This window comes from Accipiter gentilis, chromosome W (assembly GCF_929443795.1).
Source record: "Accipiter gentilis chromosome W, bAccGen1.1, whole genome shotgun sequence".
Lineage (NCBI taxonomy): Eukaryota > Metazoa > Chordata > Aves > Accipitriformes > Accipitridae > Astur > Astur gentilis.
In genome coordinates, this window is record NC_064918.1 from 29,472,617 (window position 1) to 29,493,037 (window position 20,421).

Sequence of the window (20,421 nt, forward strand, 5' to 3'; positions counted from 1 at the left end):
ACTAGAAGAAAAAGAATTGTGTGCAGAGTTACCTACTGATGGTCCTACAGTATTTACGGATGGCAGTGGAAAAACAGGAAAGGCAGTAGTAGTTCGGAAAGAAGGTCAGGTATGGAAAAATCACATTGTCACATGTGAAGGCTCCCCCCAAGTGGTGGAACTTCAAGCTGTAATAGATGTATTTAAAAAGTGGCAGGATGATGAGATCAATATTATTGCTGATTCTTTATACGTGGTAGGTGTAGTAATGTAGCATTCACTACATATCTAGGTGCCACGATCAGATCGCTGGTCGGCCCGGACTGGGGAAGAGATAGATAACACACACAGCGTGAGCACCAACATCTGCCTTTTATTGCACAGTTGATTCCTTTTATATTAACAAGGGTAGGCGGGGTTACAGATACGTCATAGGGCTGCGACTAACCCTCCGTCTTTCCATAACATCGCAAGATCTTCCAGGCGCCAAACCCTACATCTCCCCCTCCCTATGACCAACTAGTTTCCACTGTTATGAACAGCTTCACCCAAAGAACTGTGTAAAGTACCGTAAGCACAAGCACATTTCCATATCTAAGCCCAAACACTACATCTCAAACACACGCAAACGTAATCCACACAGGTGGTAAATGGAAAGCCAAGGCTTATTGTATGGGGCATCCAGATTCCCGGCTGTAAGCAACTCTGCAACTCCATCCCTGACAGCCAGATCCCATAAAGGCACACATTGATGGACTCTGAGAGGGACATCATCCGGACGCGCATCGGGCTCCCCAACTGGCCCTGCATCCACTGCCAGAAATTTGTAGCGGATACCCAAGGCGTCACAAGCCAGGATAGGATGACAGCAATCTGTAAGAAAAAACACTCAAACACTACGAGGTTAGCTTGAGCCTTAGCACACTCAACCACAATCGCTTCCTTAGCCATCTCTGGAAGATTTGCAGTCTGTATAGCAAGCTGAAGCCGATCTAAAAAGGCTGTAAACCTCTCAGCAATCCCCTGGCAGATCTTTACCCGAGGGGGATCTGCTCTGTCCATAGCCGCGACACGCTTAAATGCGGCCAAGGCGGTAGTCGCAACTGCCGCAAAGTCACGTCCGCGCATGCCCTGTGCCTGCGCCTGAGGTGTCGCAAACTGCCCCTCCCCCATGAGTTGCTCTATGGTCACTCCCGCTAGGTAGTGACCAGGATCCTGAGCATCAGTCACGACCTTAAGGCACTGAGCTCGCCATTCTTCCTTAAACAACAACAGCAATGATGGGGGCAGTACCCCTCTCATCAGCTGCATCACATCAAAGGGCGCAACAGGCATTGAAAGCAGACATTCAAAGTGAGCGCCTGCGCAGAATTCACTCCATGTGCCTGCACAGTACTCGTGAGTTCCCGAACGGTCTTTACATCAAAAGGTGTCCATTCATACCCTCCCCACGCCGCTGCCTGAATAGGGAGAATGACCAGCTGAAACTGAACCCCTGAAAGGCAACATTCTTTGGCCACCAGTCGCCAGTCTGTGCCCTTTTGGGTGCCCCCTTCCTGGCCATCCCCGGCCCCCTGTGGGGGGGGCATTAGCGGCACCACACGCTCCGCATTCTGTATGGCCCCCTCAAGCCTCCGCAACAGACCCTGTACTCTCTGCAAAGCGTTCAGTCCCTCCTCTGTCCGAATCTGTGGCGCAAGTTTCGATGGCCTCCGTATTGCACCATCCCCCTTCTCCTTGTCAGAACTATTGGAATTGCCCTGTGCTAGCACCTCGTGCTACTTCCGGAAGGACCCAGACGAGGGTTTAACCCGTTCTGGCAAAGGCGCAGTAGATGGCGCAGCAAGCTTAGGCTCAGGCAAAGGTCCAACAGGTACAGGCTCCACTGCCAAAGGCTCAGCAGGCACAGGAGGCTCAATCCCAGGAGGCTCAGTCCGCTCTCCCAGCATGGGCGCCTGATTTCCCTCGCAGGGGGGTGTTTCCTCCTCTGCCACCGTCTCCAACCCCCGCAGCCTCCTAACTGCTCCCTCCGCGGGTGGCCGTTCCTGCCACTCTCTCAACTTACGGCATAAATGTCCCTTAACATCCCTGCCTGGAACCCAGTCCAAGAGGCATTCCTCTAAGCCCTTCCGAACCACCCGCCGTAATTCTTCCCAAGGAAACTTCCGAGGGGAGGGCATATCCAGCCCCGCTGATGCCGCTTCAATAGGAAAAACCTCCATCTCCGCCGTACCTTCCGCGTCCCTGCCCTTAATCAGAGACATCGGTCTGTGAACCCCGCTCCACGGCTGCCCACTCTGTCTGAATCTGACTCACTATCCCTGGGGGCACCGTCTCCCGTTGTTCCTGAGGCGGTGCCTCATCCGCAAACAAAGCAGCTCGCAACGACAACCAGCACGCCCCGGCTTTCTGTCCTTCCGTAACCACCGTCTCCACTTTTCCCCAAGTTTGTAATCGTTCTGCGGCTCTGCGCTCGCCCCTGAGAGCAGATTGGAGCAAAAGCTCCCAAATCTCCACTCATTTTGGGGGGCTTAAAACTTCTCTAGGAGAACCAATGCCTCCCCGGCGCAACATCCATTGGATGCATTCGCCCGTGGAGCCCTTCCTAATCGTTCCGCGGGCACCCACCTCATTAGCTAACACCTTCAATACCTTAATCACCTGCACAAGTTCCATTGTTGCCTGTGCGACCGATCACGTCGGGGTCACCACTATGTAGTGTTCGCTACATATCTAGGTGCCATGATCAGATCACTGGTCGGCCCGGACCAGGGGAAGACACCGATAACACACACAGTGTGAGCACCAACTACTGCCTTTTACTACGCAGATGATTCCTTTTATATTAACAAGGGTAGGCGGGGTTACAGATACGTCATAGGGCTGCGACTAACCCTCCATCTTTCCATAACATCGCAAGATCTTCCGGGCGCCGAACCCTACATCGTAAAATGCTTGAGACGGGCTTATTTGAAAGAAATTGATACCATCACATTGTTTGAAAAATTTAAGATGTTGCTATTTCTGTTAAACCAACGGACAAAGTGTTATTATATAATGCATATGCGAAGTCACACCAGTTTGCCTGGATGGATCACAGAAGGGAATAAACGAGCTGATTTACTAGCCAATCCTGTATGGACTGGGCCACCTCCCAATAAAATTTTACAGGCACAAGGAGTTCATAGTTTTTTCCACCAACCAGAGAAAGTATTAGCCAAACAGTTTCAAATTTCTATAGCAGGTGCCAAAGCCATCATTTAATCCTGTGCTGAGTGCCAGAAATTATCTGGGCATGGAGATGGTGCTTTAAATCCTAGGGGGCTGCAATCCTTGCAATTGTAGCAGACTGATGTGACTCATGTACCAGCTTTTGGAAAATTGTGTTATGTTCATGTTTCTGTTGATACATATTCCTTGATGGTATGGGCCACAGCACTTGCAGGCGAAACAAGTCGACATCTACAAACACACTTACAACAAGCATTTGCAGTAATGGGTGTCCTGGCCCAGATAAAAACAGATAATGGACCATGTTTTATAGCACAATGGACTCAGGAAATTTTCAGCAATGGGGAGTTACTCATATTACGAAACACAAAAAGGAGGAATAGGGAATCTCTCTCCACAAGAAAAGTTAGCTAAAGCCAAAATTAGGGGTAAGGTTTTAGTTAAGAATCTAGAAACAGGGCAATGGGAAGGTCCATTTTCATTAATAACCTGGGGGCGAGATTATGATTGTGTTTCCACAGATACAGGCCCACGATGGACTCCCGCTCAATTTGTATGACCATCATCATCTGGAACATCCTAGATGGTGCGGCAATATGAATACCAACTCAGCCAAAAACTAACGTGTAGGTCACCTTGGCTAACATAACAGGTCAAGATTCTCTGTGCATTGCAACCGCATCACAAAGCCCATGAACCAATAGACAAGATGGCTATGACTTGTGCAGCCCGCCTGGCCAGCAAGCACATGCGTCATAGGTTGCAACCGAGGTGGATTTTGGCACCCGCTGGCCACATGTGCTGAAATCCATTCCTCTGCAAATTTATAAATACCGGGATTTTCTAAAGAGCATCGGGCTGGTGTACAGCAAGGCCATCGTTGCCTCCGTGGGGACGCCCATGTAAAGCTGACACCTACCAATTGCTGGGCTGAGTTCATGGAGCAAGATGGCACAAGAATGTACAGATGGTCCATCTTCCTCACAGTCCTCGGATGAACGTAGTCATGGATACCGCCGCAAACCAAAGAAAACATCTGGATGACCCTGGCTGACGTGACCGGACAAGATTGCTTATACCTCAGTACAGCAACACCAAGCAATCACTTTTTCACAGGTTTAATAATGGGTTCCACTGACATCAACAAAGTTTAAGAACTTATTGATGGAGACCCCTGTGCAGCAGGTCATGGACTCAATGGATGGGAATGCCTGGTTTCCACGGATCAGGCATTCACCCTCATTGCCACCCCAGGAATCACAAATTCTGGGGTCCCTGAATACAGATTGGAGTAGTATTATCAGATTTACTGTTAGATGTAGATAGTATTAGACACACAACTGTAGGGTTCAGTTATATGGAACTTAGTTATTGGGCCTGAAAATAGCTCATGGTCACAAGACTGTTCCAGGCGCCTTTAGAAGGCCTTGAACAGAATAAATAAGAAGATAGAAGAAGAAAGATCCCAATTAGGAAAACACAGGTGCACATTCCACGATAAAGGGAACTTGGCACAAACAACCTCAATTCAGGGGCTTATCTTGACCAATTGGACTAAGACAAGTCTTGTATGCTTTAATTAACACAACCAATTATGTCTTGTGTTTGTGCGCGTGGACAGTACCGATGTAACCAATCACCGCTTATGCTTGTGCGTGTGGACACCAAGTGCTTGCATGTAGTAGCCAATCAAAGTCTCTCAACAACTTAGAGAATTGTATAAAAATGATTAGCTAAGCTCAATAAACTGGCGACTTTAATCATCACATTGGTGTTCCGTCGTCCGGGCCCCGCACGGATTAATCCCTAAACCCTACACACAACCTTACAAAATACAGCTGCTCTTAAATCATTAGTTAAGATAGTTTTGATTTATCTTGTAGTGGTGGGGTTTTTTGTTTGTATTTTAATTTGTGTGCGTTGTATGTTGCAATGTGTTTAAAAATTGATTGATAGATCAAGTAAGGCTGTGTTAACTGACAAAAAACAAAAAAGGGGGAGTTGTGGACACTGTCCTGGTTTCAGCTGGGATAGAGCTAACTGTCTTCCTAGTAGCTGGTACAGTGCTATGTTTTGAGTTCAGTATGAGAAGAATGTTGATAACACTGATGTTTTCACTTGGTGCTCAGTAGTGTTTAGACTAAAGTCAAGGATTTTTCAGCTTCTCATGCCCAGCCAGGGCAAAAGAAGTTGGCACAGGACACAACCAAGGCACCTGACCCAAACTGGCCAACGGTGTATTCCATACCATGTGATGTCCCATCTAGTACAGGAACTGGGAGGTGGGGGCAGGGAATCACCACTCGCGGACTAGCTGGGTGTCGGTCGGCGGGTGGTGAGCAATTGCCCTGCACATCATTTGTACATTCCAATCCTTTTATTACTACTGTTTTCATTTTTTTAGTGTTATCATTATCATTATTAGTTTCTTCTTTTCTGTTCTATTAGACCGTTCTTATCTCAACCCACGAGTTTTACTTCTTTTTTCTCGATTTTCTCCCCCATCCCACTGGATGGGGGGGAGTGAGTGAGCGGCTGCGTGGTGCTTAGTTGCTATCTGGGGTTAAACCACGACAACACATATTTAGCTAATGGTCACAAGAGCATTCCAGACGCCTTTAGAAGACCTTGAACAGAATAAACAAGAAGACAAAAAAAAAGAAAGATGCCAATTAGAAGAACACAGGTGCGCATTCCACGATAAAGGGAACTTGGCACAAAGAACCTCAATCCGGCAGTTTATCTTGACCAATTAGACTGAGACAAGTTTTGCATGTTTTAGTTGATATAACCAATTTTGCCCTATGTTTATGCGCGTGTACAGAGTTAGTATAACCAATTATATCTTATGTTTATACACATGTACAGTGTCGATATAACCAATCATATTTTATGCTTGTGCATGTGGACACTCTATGCTTGCATGCAGCAACCAATCAAAGCTTTTAAGGAAATTAGAGAATTGTATAAGAATGATCATCTAAGCTCAATAAACTGGTGTTGGAGCGACGGAGGAATGCACATAAGTCAACCCAATATGAGTGATAGAAGTGATTCAACTTCATTTGCACGGATAGCTCATATTTATACAGTTTGCAATAATTATGCCTACTAGTCCTAATATGATTGGTACATTGCTAATGTTTATTCATTACTAAAACACACCCACTTGTGATTTGCAGCTATGCGTGTTCCGTAACTTTCTCATGGGAACTTCTTCAAAAGTTACCTATGAAGTTATGCCAAGGTCACACCGTCCCTGTCTTTCTCCTGATAACAGCGAGACCAGCTGTTGTTTTTCTCCCGATATCAGCAAAGCCAGCTATTTTCGGCCAAGGCCTAGTCTTGCTGCTCAAACTGACATTCTTTCACACAGAACTCTGCTCGCACAACTTTTCCATAGACCCATGTCCTTTCTCATCAAGCCAATTCCCAACAATTCCCCCTTTTTCTTTTTGTGCGAGTAGAGCTTGGTGTGTCAGGTTTGAGACTCCTTTCATCATGCACCCATAAGCAATTCTAACTATTACACAGATTAATATCAATATACCCAACCATCGTAAGGCTTCCTTAATCAATGACATTAGCCATGTTGTTATCCCGCCGAATATTGATTGTAACACTCCATCAAACCAACTAGTTTCTTGCTGGATCTTTCTGTATGTTTCTTCAGCCAATTTATCTGTTTGTGTATAGATTGACGTAAAATTTTAACACCTGCTGTATTGCCCTTTGCAAAGATCTATGAACACAATTAATTAAGCACAGTAAAAACAACATTATACCTAATAAAATACATAAGCACACAAAAAAGAGGTTTGATTAATAGCTTTAGCTAGTGACACCCAAACATTCTTACTGTCCCATGGCGTTAACCGATGTGGATCAATCACCGGTGTCACTGTCATGCTGCTTACTACAGTCAGTGTGTTCCATATCAATCTCAGCATAAGGTTTCAAATTTATGGGTAAATCAGGAACGTATCTGCCAGACATGGATGATGTGATTTTTTGTCCAATTGCTGTCAAGGCTTGCCGTCCCGGTGCACTTAGTTGTCTTGTAGAAGTTAAGCTATCGCTGCCCCTCAATAAATCCAGCAGTGGCTGTAAGTCTGTATTTGTAATACCACAACAAGGTCGAATCCACTGTAGGTCTCCGTTTAAATCTTTCTCCCTCTTTTTGTTTTTGAGCAATCCAGGCTTGCTTAATAACTTGGGATGCCATTTTCCTTAATAAGCTGAACAAGGTAAAACTATTACAATAGCTACAATCACAGTAACTACAATAATGCCCATAATTCTTTGAGCCAACCTGTTACCCCTAATGACCCAGACCATGAGGACTATGAGGAAAATGAACCATCCATACATTCTTGTGCCATCTTGCTCCACGAACTCAGCCCAGCAATCGGTAGGTGCCAGCTTTCCGTGGGCGTCCCCACAGAGGCAACGATGGCCTCACCGTACACCAGCCCGATGCTCTTCGGAAAATCCCGGTATTTATACATTTGCAGAGGAACGGGTTTTAGCACACGTGGCCAGCGGGTGCCAAAAGTCCGCCTCGCTTGCAATCTATGATGCATGTGCTCGCTGGCCAGGCGCGCTGCACAAGTCATAGCCATCTTGTCTATTGGTTCATGGGCTTTACGATACAGTTGCGATGCACAGGGAATCTTGACCTGTTATGTTAGCCAAGGTGACCTATACATTAGTTTTCGGCTGACGTAGTATTCATATTGCCAAATCATCTATGATGCTCCAGATGATGATGGTCGTGCAAATCGAACAGGAGTCCGTCGTGGGCCTGTATCTGTGGAAACACAATCAACCTCGTTCCCAGGTTATTAATGGAAATAGACCTTACCCCTAATTTTGGCTTTAACTAACTTTTACATTTACCCCACACTGTCTTCCCGTAATCACGCTATGTTTAATCAAATTATGCTTAACACACTTTTTACCTAAAGCAAGTTCTATATACAATAAGGCACGCTGTTCTAAAAACCTGTCTGAAGGACTCAGTGTCTGCTAGTAATACTCTATTAGTTAGAATCCGTTGGATCAGTGGCTCCAGCACCCACCGGTGCCGTGCCAGTTGCCATTGGGACAATTCCGGGTCCAGCATCAGTGCGAAGCCATGGCTTGACCCACTTAGCCGGGATCTCCCAATAAGTTTTACTTCTGCTGATCCGCACCATTTCCTGGATTCTGGCTCCTTATACATTACCATGATTCCCGTACTTTGTTGCGTCCTTTCTGCCTGTAAAAGAACATGATGCACTACCATTGGTGGGTCTTTGTGATCACCTGTCAATCTAAGATAATTTAGCACAAATAAGGCTTTGGCCAATCGCTCCTCTGGGAGTAAGCCCTGGGTTCCCCCTTTTTGTTTTTGCAGCATGTTCTTTTAGGGTTTAGTTGGCCCATTCGACAATAGCCTGTCCTGTGGGAAGATGTGGAATACCGGTACCGTGGTGAATTCCCCACAAATTACAAAATCGAGCAAATCGTGTAGAACCATAGGCTGGGCCGTTGTCCATCTTAATTTCTTTAGGCATACCCAGTACTGCAAAAGAAGCGTGAAGATGTCATTCAATATGTAAGGCCTTTTCTGCAGTTCGTGCCGTGGCCCACATGGCAGCAGGATAGGTATCAATACACACATGTACAGAACGCTTTGCACCAAACCACGTGACATGGGTGACATCCATTTGCCACAACTGCAATGGCAAAAGACCTCGTCGGTTAACCCCACGGCCCAAGCCGAGCCCTTCCATTTGACAATTGGGGCATGCTTTAATGATACCTTGGGCATCAGTAAGTGGTAAGTCAAATTGCTTTGTTAACATCCTAGCGGGTTGGTGCAAGAACGCATGTGATTGCCGTGCTTTGTTGAAAACGATTCCCTGGAGGAGGCTCCCGTGGCGCTGCAACCAATTGGTTAGCTCTGTCATTTCCCGTTTCTCATCTGCACAGTGTTCTCATACCCAAGAGTTCTACCAGAGGGGTCATATCACCATTAGTGATACCGCAAAGATTCCGCACCCACTGGATATCTCCGTCAAGCTTCTGGACATCATGTAACGTTGAAATTTCTCATGTTATTTGAACCTTCTGAGGTTTAACATTGCTAGCATCTATGTGCCACCCCAAATACTTCCAAGGTGCTGCCTTTTGCACCTTTTCAGGAGTGATTATTACTCCACGATGGCTTAAGATGTCCTGCAATCGAGTTAAAATTTCATCCTGTGGCAAGTTACTGAGGAAACTGCTTTCTTACAGGCTCTGATGCCCAGGCCACATACACCTGACACATTGTGGGGGAATTGCGCATTCATTGCGGTAACACAACCCAATGGTATCTCTTATAGGGTTCTGCCTTGTTAATCGATGGTACCGAAAAGGCGAACTGTTCAGTGCCATCTGGGTGCAATCTTTTAGATTTATAATTAACAAATCCCATTCTTCTGGAAGCATAACTGGAGATGGCAAACCTGGCTGCAGGGCTCCCATACTGTCCATCACCGCATTCACAGCTCTGAGATCATGTAACAGTCTCCATTTCCCACTTTTCTTGGGAATGGTAAATATTGATGTATTCCATGGACTAGTAGAAGGAACATGTCCCGCTCTCTATTGGTCCTCAACTAACCCTTGTATTTTTAGCAGCCTTTCTGAATTTAGCAGCTACTGATCAATCCAAACAGGGTCATCTGTTTTCCAGCTAATTTTCAGGATTGGCTACCCCTCAGTGACCGCTCCTAAAAAGGATGGGTCACTAACATTGCCTTCATTTGGCTCAATAAATCACAGCCTACGAGGCCAAACAATTCAGTTGGGGTAGTCATGACATACGGACACGTCGTAATGTGTTCACCATCGGGGAATGCAAATGTAATCGGTAGCTGACTTACTAAGGTGGCTTGTGTGCCCCCTATCCCTGCAATACCAAAATTTGGATTGATCGATGGCCATGATGGAGGCCAAATGCATCGTGAAATAATCGTAACATCAGCTCCTGTATTGATTGTCATCGGTTTCTTGATGACAACTCCATCGGGCCCTTCCAATTGCACTACCTTTTCTGGTTTACCTCTTGTTGTGTCCATGGCAAAGTATACCTGCGGGTTCCCTGTGGAGCCGAATCCACCATCTCCACGTTGTACTTCACCTGGGTTCGGAACACACGACCTGAATGGAACTAATTGTGCTATTCTGGTACCTTTAGGAATAGAAACAGGAGGGATTAAAACATGAATCATAATTTTCACAGTCCCACAATAATCTGCATCAATAAGCCCTGGGAGCACCAGAATTCCTTCTAGAGCTGTTGAAGATTGCCCCATTAAAAATGCACTAAGTCCAAACCCCAATGGTCCCTTTATGTTGAATGTGTACTGAGGTTTCCACATCCACTCCGGAGCTTCCTGCGGTGGTGGATCTGGGAGTTGCGAGGCTGCCTGAGGGCTGGCAGCTGAAGCCCCTTGCATTCGTGTCGTCGCGCGAGGGGTCTTCGCAGTCGGTGTAAAGTTTCCCTTCTTCCTGTATTCTTGGTGGTATGGTTATCTTTCTTACACTTGTTGCAGCACTTACTGTTAACAGTACCTGTACGTTTGCTCCTAATGTGTCTACGTTTGCCACAGTTAGAACACTTGACCAAGGGTATCTTACTGGCCTTGTGTTTCTTTGTAGCTCCTTGGAGAGCTGTGGCAGCATAGGCTACTTTCGGCTACTTTCTGTGAGTCCACTGATCGATCCATGTATTCTATCATATCAACGACGTCTGCATTTTTCGGCAAATTACACAATGCTTTGCGTGTCTTTTCAGTAGCATTCTCAAAAGCGAGTATTTTGAACATGTTTTCTTTCATGCCCTCGTTCATGTCAGGGTGGTCATAAATTGTATTCTCCTGTTTCACCTGGGTAAAAGCATGGCTGTACATATTGTCTGGTATGGTAAGAAAAGCTTGATACGCCAAGATCTGTGATAGATGATGAACCTCAGTGACACACTGTAACTGAGCGTTCCCTGATGCGAAGGGTCCAGTACCCATCGGCATCTGCGTGGTTACTCCCCATAGGGGATCTGTTTGTTGTCATGATGTTGCTTGTTCCCTATCACAGAGCTTCTCCCACTGCTGGAAAAACACTAACATTTGGGCGGGTGTCAAAATCAACTGTGCTAGCTGTTTAATATCTTGAGGTATCAGCGTATCAGCAGAAAAATGAATTGCAGTATTTGGTGAGTTAACGCAGATTTGATTCCGTACTGACTCACAGCATTCCTTAATTTCTCAATGACCTTCCAGTCAAACACCTCCCATTTTTTCTGTCCATTTGATGCAATACCTGGGAATGCTTGGAGCATAGTCCCTTCTATAATGGCCTCTTTTATTACACCCCTCCGATGTCTCTGCCTTTCTTCTGCAGCGGCTATTACAAGCGGCTATTACAAGCAGCTCCGCGTCTATCATGGGTGCGGTTGGTTTCCCCGTCTCTTTTTTGCATTTCCTTTAACAATTCTAACATTGTCTCTTTTTGTTCTATTATTAGAGTAGCCAAGTCCTTGTTTGCATTATTTGAATCAGGGTATATGCTAGGTATAATTTGTTCATGTTGAACGGTGGTATCTGGGGGCTGTTTTTTCGTAGGCAGATTTTTACTCACTCCCTGATTCTGTAGGGTTTCCTTTAATCGTACGGTTAGGGAGGCTTGGGAACTGTCAGATGGCTGATTAATATTGGCAGTCCCAGGGAGTGGAGCAGAAGTCAAGGGCACAAGAGCAGGCGAACAAGCTCCAAAAAGTCTCTCTCGCTGCATTATGTTTTTCTCCCCGCTTTTCCCTTTTGCTTGCGGTTGGAGAGAGCAGCAAAAGCAGACGCAGACGCTTTACGATCTGCTTTAATATCTTACAGAGTTGTCTTAATCAATTTCCATAAAGTTGCAAGACCTTTAACTTCTTTAGACCCGTCCCTAATTTCATCCCATAGGGAGGTTCCGATAGCTTTCCAGGTACTAAGCTCAAAAGCTGTACCCACACTAATTAAAAGGTTTCTGTCCTTGCTTCATTAGTTTTTTAGCTGATTTATCATCGTCAATTATCATATCCCATAATACGTCTCCTAATCTACGCCATTCACTCTCCTTAAATAATAAATCTGGATTCTTAAAGCATCCCTTAACGCGACCCAACGCGACGCTTAACGCAATTTACTCCCCGCTTTTCTAAAAAGCACTATAATAATTTTAGGACTACCTCTTGATCCATTGCCAGCCGGCTTCTTGATACTCCTTGGTGCTACCTTGATTAAGGCACCTCGGTTAAAAAGTCTTTGCAGCCTTTTTCCAGTAGCCCTCACTGATGGCAAACCCCTTTTGGACGGTCCAAGCACGAGAGTTAACACACCAACCAAGACAGTCAGCGTTCGGTTAATCTTTTGCCCCCCGGTCGCTGCTACCGGTGCTTCTCAGTGTCCGTTGCTCCAATTCCCCTTTCATCGGTCCCCGTTCGGGCGCCATTTGTTGGAGCGACGGAGGAATGCACATAAGTCGACCCAATATGAGTGATAGAAGTGATTCAACTTCATTTGCACGGATAGCTCATATTTATACAGTTTGCGATAATTATGCCTACTAGTCCTAATATGATTGGTACATTGCTAATGTTTATTCCTTACTAAAACACACCCACTTGTGATTTGCAGCTATGCGTGTTCCGTAACTTTCTCATGGGAACTTCTTCAAAAGTTACCTATGAAGTTATGCCAAGGTCACACCGTCCCTGTCTTTCTCCTGATAACAGCGAGACCAGCTGTTGTTTTTCTCCCGATATCAGCAAAGCCAGCTATTTTCGGCCAAGGCCTAGTCTTGCTGCTCAAACTGACATTCTTTCACACAGAACTCTGCTCGCACAACTTTTCCACAGGCCCATGTCCTTTTTCAGCAAGCCAATTCCCAACAAACTGGTGACTTTGATCATCATATTGGTGTCCTGTTGTCCGTCCCCACATGGAATTTCACAACAGTATTCAAATTTTCCAAAATTCTCAAACACCTTTGTAACTAGACTGGAGGAAAAGGGAAAGGGGAGGAAAGGTGCCTCGCCCATAGATTGGGTCTCTGAGGAGGAAAGGTAAAGGGTGTAATTATTAATAGCTTCCCACAGATGGCTCCCGAAGAATAGAGGTGACAACAATGCTGAGTGCAAACACCGGATTAATCCCACAACTGATAATTTTATCATACCATAAGCCAGTATTAAATGATACATCAAAGCAAAAACCTTAATTCACCTCCCACGGATGATAAGCATCAGCACAGGGACTACATACAACAAGTGAACTGATACATAACAGGATTCTAAAACCAAGTGCCACAACTCTAAGAACTCATAAATCAACATAGTGACGAGCAACTATTAGACCAATATAATAGATCCTTGTAACAAATTCATTTTAACAAGCTCTGGTCAGGTGTCTCATTATCTCAACCCTTCGAGCCCCACGTTGGGTGCCAAAATGGACTGTCGTGGTTTAACCCCAGCCAGCAACTAAGCACCATGTAGCTGCTCACTCACTCCCCCCCCCCCCCACCCCACCCAGAATTGGGGAAAGAAGTAAAACTCATGGGTTGAGATAAGAACAGTTTAATAGAACAGAAAAGAAGAAACTAATAATGATAATGATAACACTAATAAAATGGCAATAGTAATAATAATAAAAGTATTGGAGTATACAAGTGATGAACAATGTAATTGCCCACCACCTGCCGATTGATGCCCATTTAGTCCCTGAACAGCTATTCCCCCCACCCCCACTCCCCCCAGTTCATAGTTCATATACTAGACATGACGTCACATGGTATGGAATATCCCTTTGGCCAGTTTCAATCAGCTGCCCTGGCTGTGTCCCCTCCCAACTTCTTGTGCCCCTCCAGCCTTCTGGCTGGGCATCAGAAGCTGAAAAATCCTTGACTTAGTCTAAACACTACTTAGCAACAACTGAAAACATCAGTGTTATCAACATTCTTCGCATACGGAACTCAAAACATAGCACTGTACCAGCTACTAGGAAGACAGTTAACTCTGTCCCAGATGAAACCAGGACAGTAGGTAACTTGGGAAATCAGTCCTTTCTCCAGAATATTATTGCTGATGTTACTGTCTTTCCAAAATAAAATGGTAATGTCCATTTTGAAAAGTAGGTAAATAAAAGGACAAACACCTCTCCAAATGAGATATGATACAAGTGCCAGCAGATATTGCCAGGAGAGGGTGATGGTGCTAACCTGTCTTGGTGCTAATTTGAGACAGTAACATCTGCTCTGTTACTGTAAGGGAAAATCAGTAGTCCAGCATCAGTGAAATAAAACAGGTTATTCTGTGAGCAGTAACTGATGGCTGTGTTTCCTTCTTCTCTATTAGTCTGTGTTCTTTTTCCAGTTTCCCATGCTCTGCCAGCAAGCAGGTGCACAAGAAGCTGGGAGGGAGCATAGCTAGGACAGCTGACCTGAACTAGCCAAAGGGAGTATTCCATACCATAGAATGTCATGCTTAGTATATAAACTGGGGGGAGTTGTCTGGGAGGGGCAGATCGCTGCTCAGGGACTGGTTTGTCTTTCTTGGGTTTTATCTCTCTCTCTTTTTGTTATCTTCCTTTTCATTACTATTATTATTATTATATTTTATTTTATTTCATTTATTAAACTGTTCTAGTCTCAACACACCAGTTTTACTTTTTTTTTCGATTCTCCTCCCCCTCCCACTGGGAGGGGAGGAGTGAGCGAGTGGCTGCATGGTGCTTAGTTGCCGGCTGGGGTTAAACCACGACAATGGGTATATGTATACATTAAACAGTCCAAAAGATGACCTTTTTCTGTGCCAGAAATGGAAATTAATTTATCTTGCTCTTTGATGCATTCAGAGTCTATTTTGCACTCATCTTGAATACTCTGGGGCAACAAATATATTAAGAAAAACCAACCCTAAATTGTCTTTCAGACAGAATTCGTGTTCAATTCACATTATGTACACCAAGAATTGTCTTACTCTGTATCTTCTTCAGCTGCTTTAATAGCACACAAAGAAGATTTCTAATGGATTATACACTTCTGCAGAAAGCAGTTAAGTACAAGCAAAACCAAAAGACAAGCCATAACCTATTTTTGTAATCAGTTCCACTATTTTCTAGCTGCTTTTGTTCTGGGGGTGAGATACAACTTCCACATCTATGGATCTGTTGCTAATAGAGCCTCCTTATTTGAGAATACTGGTTATCTCAGAGAGCTACATAAGTTGGCCACATATTTAGGGTTTGTGTATTTGTGTATTGGTTCTGTGTGGCAAGGTTTTGGTAGCGGGGGGCGGTTACAGGGGTGGCTTCTGTAAGAAGTTGCTGGAAGCTTCCCCTGTGTTCGAGAGAGAGCCTATACCAGCTGGCTCTAAGATGGACCTGCCGCCAGCCAAGGCCGAGCCAATCAGCGATAGTGGTAACGCCTCTGTGATAACATTTTTAAGAAGGAAAAAAAAGTTGAGACGGGGAGAAACAGCCGCCGGAGAGAGTGAGAACATGTATGAGAAAACAACCCTGCAGACACCAAGGTCGGTTAAGAAGGAGGGGGAGGAGATGCTCCAGGCACTGGAGCAAAGATTCCCCTGCAGCCCGTGGTGAAGACCCTGGTGAGGCAGGCTGTCCCCCTGCAGTCCAGGGAGGTCCACGGTGGAGCAGATATCCATCTGCAGCCCGTGGAGGACCCCACGCCGGAGCAGGTGGGTTCCTGAAGGAGGCTGTGACCCTGTGGGAAACCTGCACTGGAGCAGGCTCCTGGCAGGACCTGCGGATCTGTGGACACAGGAGCCCATGTTGGAGCAGGTTTTCTGGCAGGACTTGTGACCCCGTGGGGGACCCACACTGGAGCAGTGTGCTCCTGAAGGACTGCACACCGTGGAAAGGACCCATGCTGGAGCAGTTTGTGAAGAGCTGCAGCCCGTGGGAATGGCCCACGTTGGAGAAGTTCATGGAGGACTGTCTCCCGTGGGAGGGACCCCATTCTGGAGCAGGGGAAGAGTGTGATGAGCCCTCCCCCTGAGGAGGATTAGCGGCAGAAAATAACGTGTGATGACCGTAAACCCCATCCCCGTCCCCCTTGTGCCGCTGGGGGGGCTTAGTGAAGGAATCCAGGAGTGAAGTTGTGCCCGGGAAGAAGTGAGGGGTGGAGGGAAGGTGTTCTGATATTTGGTTTTATTTCTCATTACCTTACTCTGGTTGATTTGTAATAAATTGAGTTAATTTTCCCCAAGCTGAGTCTGTTTTGCCCCTGATGGTAATTAGTGAATGATCTCTCCTGTCCTTATCTCGACCCACAAGCTTTTTTGTTATATTTTTCTCTCCCCTGTCCAGCTGAGGATGGGGGAGTGATATAACAGCTTTGGTGGCACCTGGCATCCAGCCAGGGTCAACCCATCACAATTTGATAAATTCATCTGTCACAGAGGAATTCCACAGCCTTCCTCCTGTAGCTAGCTAAACATATATTTGATGTGGTGTTTCTGTATCATCAGTGAAGCATTTAAAAGTCATAAAACAACATACATGGCTTACATAGAGGATGTTTGACTAGTACAGTGACCAGGTAGAGCCACATTAATTAGGGTAGCTAAACTAAACTATGATTAGCAGTCACTGCTTTGTGTATAATGTGGACTGCATGAAGGCCCTGTGAAGTTGATAGTTTTTTTTGGAGCGCTTTGGCTTTGTTCAGCTTTTAAATACAAGTAAGATATAAACAGAAATACCACATGGGAATTTAGAAGTTTTTCAAGTAAGAAGATAAACATTCTTGAAGAATAATGGCAAGTTTAACATGAATTTCCTTTCTTTCAGCTCCTCTGCTTGACCCTATTGTGGAAAAAGTTGAACTGACTTTCAATGCAGTAAGACTATCTTGGGATTCTTATCCCACAAATGAGTCACAGTCTGATTTTGTAAGAAGTTACCATGTTTATGTGTTGCCTATGCAAGAAGATTGCAATTTGAAAGGATCACTGAAAATCTATTATTTTTCATTTTTCCATTCTTTGATTAGTAATGTTTCAGAGAAATATTTTTCCTGTTGGCTACATCTAAAAATGAGTGACATTTATTATACAGAAATTAACATAATTTAATATCATCATTTAATGGAAAATTCTCCTTTTGATATTCATGTGACTGTGCAGTGATCAGTTTATATTCTACAGTCTGTTACTGCAAAAAGTGAAAGCATAATCGGAGAATAAATGAAATCTTTTGATAGAGTAGGTGATTCTTCCAGTGTTACTGTTCAAGATATGACACTGTCTAAACACGACAGACCATATAGTATGATAGTGCACTTTTTGCTGCAGCCTGTGAACTGTATCCACCCATTCCTCCTGCCCCACACATCACTCTGCTGTAGGGCACAGCAGTGATGCACTTGCTGGCCCTTGGGAGGATGTAGGGGACTCTGCCAGGCACTGCCAGGTCAGTCTGGGAGGAAAGGATTGGCAAAAGGCCTTCAGCTTCTTCTCCTGGTTCAAAGGGCCTACAGCTGCTGCCTCTATGATGTGTGCAGGAGAGTTGCAAAAGTAGTAGAATGTCTTTACCCCTGGCACACATAGGGCTGCTGCCATTTTTGCTGCTGGTGTTCACTGAACACTAGCACCAGAGGGAAGAGTCTGTACAACCTAACAGCCCATGCCTTCCAGTTGCTAGTGTTTCACACTAAAAACTGCACAGAACAAACCCCTGGCAAAGTCTTTAAAATAGAGGGACATGGTTCTTTCTTCAAATGTAGTCATATTGAACTTACTTAAAAAAGAAATCTCTAAATACTCTGATAAATTCCACATAAAATACAGCTTCCGTTGAACATTCTGTACATATGTTTCCTTCAAATTCTGCTCATTTAAATGAAAAATCCAAACTAAAAAAAATTAGAAGTGCTTGAAGTAATGGCTCCCTTGACTCTGGGCTTCTTTCATTGAATATTTTTTTTTTGGTTTATGATTCTCCTGTATATTGGTTCTGAGAAAGTACTGAAAATAAGTGACTGCATTCCTGACATGCTAGCAGCGGACAATAAGGCTGAAGCCCAGAAATTACATCCATGGAGCCAGTTGTCTTCAATGCCAACAGAAGAGAAGATTGATGGTCACAACTCTCCCTGGATTTATCCTAATGAAAATTAAGAGAGAGACCTTACACCCACATCTACACCTCAGATTCATACTTGATTTGAAAATTTTGCTTATTCTTCTCATCTTGCAGTTGAATCTGACCCCTATCAAATACCAGAGACACTAGAAACAAGCACACCAGAACTGTCAGTAGTGCTGTACCAGCCACACTACTACGTCGATATTTTTAACGAAGATGCTGCTGCATCACCCAGAGAAACTGCTGGCAGAAAGGCAAGTCTGAGAAAGATGTATTTCACGAAAAGCTGTACACTGCCTAGGGAGGAGGCTTTGATGTACTCTCTTCCATTGAGTCCATCCAGTGTTTGGGTTACACAATATAAATAAGAATTTCTGAAACCACAAGTTCTCTTTTTGACAAAGGCTTTCAGAAGCCCAAAAGCCCTACTTCTGTTAAGGCTGCAAAGCTGTTGCTTCAGGAATGGTTTAAAAATACTGACTTGTGCACTGGAATGATGTGTGCTATGGTTTCATCACAAGTTACAGGCATTATGTAAGATTTACAGACCAATGTTTTGTGGCCTATATTATGCAGAGGGTTAGATCACAGCAGTTCCTCATAGCCTGATGCAAAGAACTACTATATTTTGCAGAGGTTAAAAATTTATTCAGAAAGCAGAGGGGCAAGTTAAACAAGCAGGTAGGTTGTCACGCTCAAGGAGTGTATTTCACTTGCAGTATTCTGTGTGCGCTTACTATGTGCTCTGGCCACCCCCAGCCAGTGTGTATTATACAGCTGTGCATGGAGCATTACCTGTCTTTGGAGTATGCCTCAGAATAGTAACATCAGCGGGGGGTGGGGGTGGTTGGGTTGTATTTTCTCTCTCTCTCACACGATGTAAGGAATCAACACGGAAGAGTCACCTGCATTCAACGTGGTACATTACTGAACAATTAGAAGGAACTTTATCTTCTCTACAAGTGCTACCCTGTGCACCAAAATCCTATGATCTTCCTGCTTTTACTTCACCTGTCTTCTAACTACACTTGGTGGGTGAAAGAGCACATAAAACAGACTTTTATAGTACAGGCCCCTGTTAGTGGGCTGCCATTCCCATTTCTGGTACCTGCGGTACCTTACACTTCTGCCTTCTCTGCCTTGGAAGAATGACGCTTTAAAATCCTAAACAAAATCCTCTTAACTAAACAAAGAAATGTGGGGAGTTAGTTCCTTCTTTTGGCATTAACCTGTTGCCGAAAAAGTCGGAATAAAGAACTTATCAACACCAATTTAGTGTAGATAAGCAGACACTTCTTTATTGACGGCCGGGTGCGTGGGTGAGTCCTCTCAAAAAAACACGCACACCTGAACACCAAAATCATACACCTTATATTGAACTTATTCATTCATTTTCATTAGGTTTCCGAGAAAGGTTATATATATCCATTAGATTTCTGGGAAGTTATTAGCATATGCAAATGTCCTTCTACGCAGGCGTGGTGAAGCCTCTGGTGGTCTTCAGAAGCCCTCTGGTGGTCTTCCATAGTCTTCCTCACTTTGTCCGATAGTTGACCTCTCAGGTGATTCTGCGCAGTACGATTCTCACCATCATTTACATAAAAATGCATACTATGTCTATTCTTAAATATAACCTTTCTAATGATTGGTCCTTCCGTCACACCATCTCATTAATATTCTGATGTTCAAACAATCATTGGTTAATCTCACTTAACTCTACTGATTGGAATCCTCGATAATTAGATCGAGGTGGGAAGGGCAAGGGGTTTCCAAGCAGCAAACTGGTGTCCATAACGGTTTCCTTAGTTTCTTAAACCAAAACACTACTGATCAACAAATCTTTGTCAAAGTTTCTGTGCTTAAATGATTTTAGACAATACTTGAATTCTTATGGTTACACATAATACATTTTCTAAAGTTCCTAAGTTCCTATGACTATATTTCAAACTTAACACTCCCATGGTTAAATGTGTAGAATGTAATAGATATGTATAGTTTTTGCTAAAATATTTCTTATAATTCTACATTCCTATTA

At 44.5% G+C, this 20,421-nt stretch overlaps 1 protein-coding gene across 1 annotated transcript in view; it reads right to left on the bottom strand.

The window, feature by feature from the left end:
- Positions 1 to 742: 742 nt before the first annotated feature.
- LOC126035493 (uncharacterized) overlaps positions 743 to 20,421 on the bottom strand; it is a 145,252-nt gene continuing 125,573 nt past the window's right edge. The window contains exon 2 of the mRNA XM_049794138.1: positions 743 to 852. The gene's annotated coding sequence lies outside the window, so the exon portion shown is untranslated. The remainder of the gene's footprint in view (positions 853 to 20,421) is intronic.